Raw genomic sequence first — 6,487 nt, forward strand, 5'->3', positions numbered from 1 at the left:
GTCTCAATCTATTGAGTCTAAACAAGGTGAATCATTTTGTTCCACTACTTTCTACCGACGGGATTTGTCATTTCAAAATCAAGCTTTGTCAATTTTCGGTTGTGTTTATTCTGTTTAAAGTGGAGACACTTTGAGTAAGCATTCACCTAATTATTACTAACATGTTTAGTCTCCTTCATTAGATATGCATATGAACAACTTCATATCGACTCATATTGGTGTTTAAATTAACTAGGACATTACAAATTGACATTAATCGACTGTCTTTCTAAAATTCAAGTAGTGAAAACGTAATACTAATTCTAAACCCCCACCTTTTCTTGCTCCGTTCTTCCTTTTCAGGTTCTTTGGTTTCATTACACTCGCAAGCCAGGTCCTCAAAGACTACCTTAAATGCAAAATTATAATAAGAGTCGACTCAGGATGCTGGTGTCCAAATCCATGGCAAATATTGCCTTCTTTGACGCATTCCCGCTTCCACTTTCCCATTTTGGCTCCTCCCAAGGAACTTGAAGCTACACATAAACTTTGTTTGCACAGAGCTTTCTAGACGAGTGTTAATGGCGTGTAAGAATTTGAACTTTTAAAGGGAAGATCTGCTTTAAAAAAAATAGCCTAAGTGGTATACACAAGCTCAATACCAACGAAATATTGACTTAAATTTATAAGTGGACAAAGAACATAAGTATATAAAAAATATAAAAATCCTGTAGACAGGCAATGCGAGATATATTAAAATATATCTTAAGTTTGAGCTCGTAGGCGAAATCCAATATGAAATTAATTATTATTTGTGAAGGTCTAAATATTTCGAATTGAATATTTTACGAATGTTCAAAATCGAGCAAAACATAATACGATAACTTCCTTTTCGCAAGTTGGAGTCGGTGAAGTTAATCAAACGGGAAACTAAACACTACAAAAAAAGTTGGTTTTAGCGACGAATTTTGCCACGAAAAATTTGGCAAAATTCGTCGCTAAACGAATTTGCGACGGAAAAAAAATTCGTCGCTAATAGGCCGTCGCAAAATTTTGCGACGGAAAATTTCAATTTTCGTCACTAATTTGCGACGAAAAAAAATTCGTCGCTAATTATTCGTGGCAAAATTCGTGGCTAATTTGCCACGAACTATATTCGTGGCAAAATTCGTCGCTATGGCAAAATTCGTTGCTAATTATTCGTGGTAAAATTCATCGCTAAATATTCATGGCAAAATTCGTCGCTAAATATTCGTGGCAAAATTCGTCGCTAATTTGCCACGAACTGTATTCGTGGTAAAATTCGTCGCTATTTTTTTCAAAAAAAAATTTTGTTCGTCGCGAAATTGCGACGAAATCTTTTCGTGACAAAAATCGTTGCTAATTATTCGTGGCAAAATTTATCTCTAATTTGTGACGAACACATTTCGTGGCAAAATTCGTGGCTAATTTGCCACCAAATTTTTTTTTGTCAGTTTTTTGCGACGAACTTATTCGTGGCAAAATTCGTGGGTAATTTGCCACGAACACATTTCGTGGCTAATTTGCCACCAAATTTTTTTTTGGTCAGTTTTTTGCGACAAACTTATTCGTGGCAAAATTCGTGGGTAATTTGCCACGAACACATTTCATGGCAAAATTCATGTCTAATTTCCCACCAAATTTTTTTTTTGTCAGTTTTTTGCGACAAACTTATTCGTGGCAAAATTCGTGGCTAATTTGCCATCAATTTTTTTTTTGTCAGTATTTTGCGATGAACTTATTCGTGGCAAAATTCGTCACTAATTTGTCACGAAAAATTTTGACTTTTGCCACAAACATTGTTCCGAAATGAATTTAGCGACGAATTTTAATGAATAATTTAGCGACGAATGTTGTTTAGGGACGATTTCGATTTGAAATCTAATTAACAGCAATTATAGAATTTATATTTAACATTGATAGAATCACAGTCAAGACAAGAACAAACACAAAAAAGAAAGAAATGGAACAAAGCACTAAATTTGTATGAAAAATCCTTGAGAGGATCCAACAAATTCAACTACTTCAAATCCAGTTCGCTCTCTTGTTGCAAACTGTTGATCTTGCCAAGAAGTTCTTTCACGTAGTCACGTAGTCTATAGTGTCTCCAAGAATCGAAGTCCTGTCCATCTGCAGCGCAAACATCACAATATCAAACTCCTAACCCCTCTTAATTTTTTCACATCTATTCAACAGCAGAAAGAGGGGTGTTCAAAAAAGAATATATTAGGCTATGCTCACACAAAAGACCAATTTCAAAGGGCATGTATGCAAACCGAACGCTTATTGTCATGTAGCATAACTTAGTGAACCCAGGGCACAATTCTTTGCGAACTGACTCATCAAATATCTAATCCAAAGTGATATCTTGTAAAGCCACCAAAAGTGGTCTCTAATATGTCAAGTCCTACCTAGTTTGCAAAGATGAAAATTGGAATAGACTGCCAAACCAAAAGGAAGACCGTCATTAATCATTCCTAATTACATACATGGCAAAATTCACTTTTAACAATTTCGAGTAATACAAATAACAGATAACAACACAATATGGCATCATGATCATTCGAAAGATTCTTCAAAGAATCAGTGCCAAGTAATTCAAATCCCAGCAACTCTGTTCCTAGAATGCACGTGCGTGCGTGAACAAGGGAGAGAGATAGCCGAGCATCAGCTTGATTAGTCCATTGTCTCTCGTGTACATATGCAAAAACAGTTGTTGAACTTTTAACAGAATCGATACATGTGCATTGAACAAATGCAACAACTAATAACTTGTCCTATAAATAAATAGATAATGCTGAAGCAAGCTTACCCTCGAGTTTGGAAATTTTAACTAGCAAGGATCATCATCATCATCAGCATCATCATCAGCAATGTCATTATCGTTGTGTCGCTCATCATTGTGCCCATCACCTACTGGATTAGTGGGAGGTACAGGAGGAACGTCATCTTAATCGAGGTTGAGGTGTCGCATGATCAATTGCAAATGTTGTTTCACTCCTCTTATTTCTTCGTCCTTCTGTACAAGTAAATGTTTCAGTTGGTTCAATTCTTGGGTCATTTGCTCCTCGTGTTGTGTCCTCCTTAAAAAAGCCGCATTGGAGGATGAAGTTGCAGCAGCCGGCGTTGTGTATATCCTTGACAAGGATCCCATCCCAAATATTTGACCTCTTCTTATTCCACCCGATGCCTCAACCCATAATGCCATACTGTCAACCGGTGGCTCGGACGCAGCAACACCATCACCATCACCACTAGCAGCAGTGCTCATTACAAGTTCATCATATTTGTCCTACATTAACAATATAGATGAAAATAAAAAAACTTCATATATATAACTACAAAGTATAACCTTACATACCTTAATAGCTTTTGCTCGAGCGTCAGTCCATGTCTTATCTTTTTTCTGAAATGTGCGTTTAAATGTAGCTATAAATGTCGGTTCCGTCCTAATTCATCTGCCTACAAAATATAAACATAAATGAGTAATCATTGAATTAATTTACAATATGTTTAACAGACTTACCATTCTTTTTCTATGCTCCCCGATGTTGATAGAGCCCCCAGCATATGTGGCAGACCCTTCACTAGAACTAGAAACTCGATTCTTCTTATTTATTTCACTGATTTGCTTATGCTTTTCGGTGTCCCAAGTTCTCTTAATTTTCGCCCAATTGTCAGCTGTAATAAAATCCGGCTTTTCTTGACTTCTCTTTGCTCTATTCATCACATTTCGCATGTGATCACCGGCTTCCTTCTTAAAAATTCTTCTAACTTCTTGCTCTTCCGCTTCATCCCACCTGAACTTCCGCTGCAAACAATCAATAGAAAAACAATTGTACACTCAGTATGCTAAACAGAACTTAGTTTATGAGAAAATAGAATGACAAAACTTACCTTAAACTCATTCCACTACAATTCCTTTACTTCTTTTGGAGCGGTGGTCCAACTACTATACTGCCCCATCCAACAGTTATTGATTATTTTATTAAGTTTCCTCACAACATACGTAGCATCCGTGAATCTGCAAACAGGTTATAACAATGTCAATATACGTAGCATCCGTGAAGCATACGAACAATTCAGTTGACATCCATAATAATTTACATATACTTAAAAAAATGAAGTACTTACGAATCTCCAAATGGGGATATCATGAATCAGCTATCTTCTTCATCATTTGAGTGTTGCATTGAAGAAGAAGGTGGAACCGAAGGCGATGGAACTGAAGTAGATTCAGTTCGCATTTGAGGGTCGGAGGAAGGGCCAATGTGTCCATCAGCATGTACTGGTTGAGGGTTAGATGAAAGGGCAGGGGAAGAGGAAAGGGACAGGGACGAGGACGAGGAAGGGGAAGAGCCTGGTCTTCTTTGTGAAGCTACACCACGACGCATGTGACTTCCACGTTTATACTAACAAGTTGGAAGGTTAGACAAATATGTTAAAAAATATGAACATGTATTAGGGACACATAATGATGTACGTCGTGAAGCTTACCATTTTGTTTTTGAGAGCAAGAGATAAACTTGGCCCTTGATAAAAAGCAAGCTGTCCGAAAATGTCTACGAGCTTAATTTCTGATCGTACAACGGTAAAATAGGGAGAACAACAGCAATAATAGGCAGTATTCCAGAAAAACATATGCTGCTTGGTCGGTGGCAGCAAACAGCCCAATATTCATCAAAAGAAAATTAACTTCAAGCCACTAGAGTTGCAGCAATAAGAGCTAAACAACACTACTTGTTGCAACAGCTTCCCAACTACCAGTTTACACTCGAAGGTTGTTCAGTGTGACAATTGGAGGACAGGCAAACAAAAGGATTGGTTGAACACATAAGGATTTAATCTTGCCTGAAGTCTAGTTTTAATGGTGTCAATTGGGTAAAGTGCCGCTTCAACAACAACACCAGCCGTACCTCCAGCAACAACGCCCTCTACAAAGTCAATGAAACACAGTCAGACAATCAAAGAAAACTCTTCTTTCATTCTGCGAGATATACTAGCGATTAGTTTGCCGTTCCTTAAAAGGAATAACATCAAAGTTTTACTAGCAAATTTACACAAGAGGAAAATGTCTTTCTAAGGTCAAGAAGAACACACAGAGAGTGTGATGTCCCAAAAGAAGGGGAAGTGCATATAAAGGGAGAAAAATTGATCAAAATGACTGCAAAAGAGTCATCCTTTACCATTTATGATGCTACAATTGAAGGAAATAATGAGAGAAAATGAATCAAAAACATTTCGTCAAACAAATTTTCGCGTACCCAATACAAGACCAACATTTTCACTTATAATTTAGTGAAGAATTCAAGATGCACCAAAAAAATATCGACAAATTATATATTCACCACCAGCTTTGATATCAATGCCCCGCCCAGAACTAAACACCTTGAATTCAAGATCCAGCAAGAGGACATACCATACACCATTCGCCAAAAATCAAAAGGCAGGCCTTCCCTGACACCAACTTGCAGAAACTTCCCTTTCTGGTATCCGCCCAAATCGCGGTCCGCCCCACCTGTTACAACAAACCTACATGACATTTGTCATCACATTCTAGCCGATTTTTTATTCGTTTCAATATTCAAACCTAGATATAAATAAAATAATAATGAAACGACTCCGAAACGCCAAAAAAAACTCAAACCGAACTGAAATCATTGTTCATCCAGAATGGTTTTTTGCTCAAAAACCCATGTAAACGACTTCGAAACGCCAAAAAACGACTTACGACATGGCCAAAGGCCGTGATTTTGGATCAACGGGCCATTTCCACTTGACCGACCAAATTTCAGCTCATTCCGACCACATTTCATCTCATTTCTACCAAATTTCAAACGAATTTCAACCAAATTTCAACCCAAATCCAACCAAATTTCAGCTCATTCCGACCACATTTCATCTCATTTCTACCAAATTTCAAACGAATTTCAACCAAATTTCAACCCAAATCCAACCAAATTTCAGCTCATTCCGACCAAATTTCAACCTAAATCTGACCAAATTTCAGCTCGTTTCCACTCGGCGAACAGAATAAATTCGCTGGAAATTCCATTTACGGCTAACAGTCAACCATTCTGTTTTGCCCACGAACAGAATCAAATTCGTGGGCGAAATAGAACCATTCTGTTTCGCCCACGAACAGAATCAAATTCGCCCACAAATAGAACAATACTTAAGCAAAAGCAGCAGACCCAATCTGTTTCGCCCAACGTCCAACAGAAGCAAAAACAGCAGACCCAACACAAACAACAGAAGCAGAAGCAGAAGCAAACGTCCACAAAAAAATTTAGAGAACGTACCTCTAAAACTCTCAGACGATGATCCTCGCACTAGGTGTCCTCGCGCTTCCCAGCGTCCGCCACCGAAGAACGCCGAGAATTGCGCCGAAGAATGCCAAAGAACGCCGAAGGTCGCCGAGAATCGTTTGATCGAGAGAGAGAGAGAGACAGAGACAGAGACAGAGAAGAGGGAGAAGAGGAAGAGA

At 38.0% G+C, this 6,487-nt stretch overlaps 2 long non-coding RNA genes across 2 annotated transcripts; both read right to left on the reverse strand.

Moving 5' to 3' along the window:
- Positions 1–2,950: 2,950 nt before the first annotated feature.
- On the reverse strand, positions 2,951–3,406 carry LOC130136142 (uncharacterized). The gene is made up of 2 exons (XR_008815170.1): positions 3,362–3,406; positions 2,951–3,254 (listed from the first exon to the last, which is right to left on the reverse strand). It is a non-coding gene; the product is annotated as an uncharacterized LOC130136142 (long non-coding RNA).
- A 378-nt stretch (positions 3,407–3,784) lies between these two features.
- LOC130136141 (uncharacterized) lies at positions 3,785–4,598 on the reverse strand. The gene is made up of 3 exons (XR_008815169.1): positions 4,135–4,598; positions 3,898–4,024; positions 3,785–3,811 (listed from the first exon to the last, which is right to left on the reverse strand). It is a non-coding gene; the product is annotated as an uncharacterized LOC130136141 (long non-coding RNA).
- Positions 4,599–6,487: the final 1,889 nt, after the last annotated feature.

Source organism: Syzygium oleosum, unplaced genomic scaffold, assembly GCF_021117445.2.
Source record: "Syzygium oleosum isolate NSW1041296 unplaced genomic scaffold, Sole_v2.1 Sole_v2.42, whole genome shotgun sequence".
Classification (NCBI taxonomy): Eukaryota; Viridiplantae; Streptophyta; class Magnoliopsida; order Myrtales; family Myrtaceae; genus Syzygium; species Syzygium oleosum.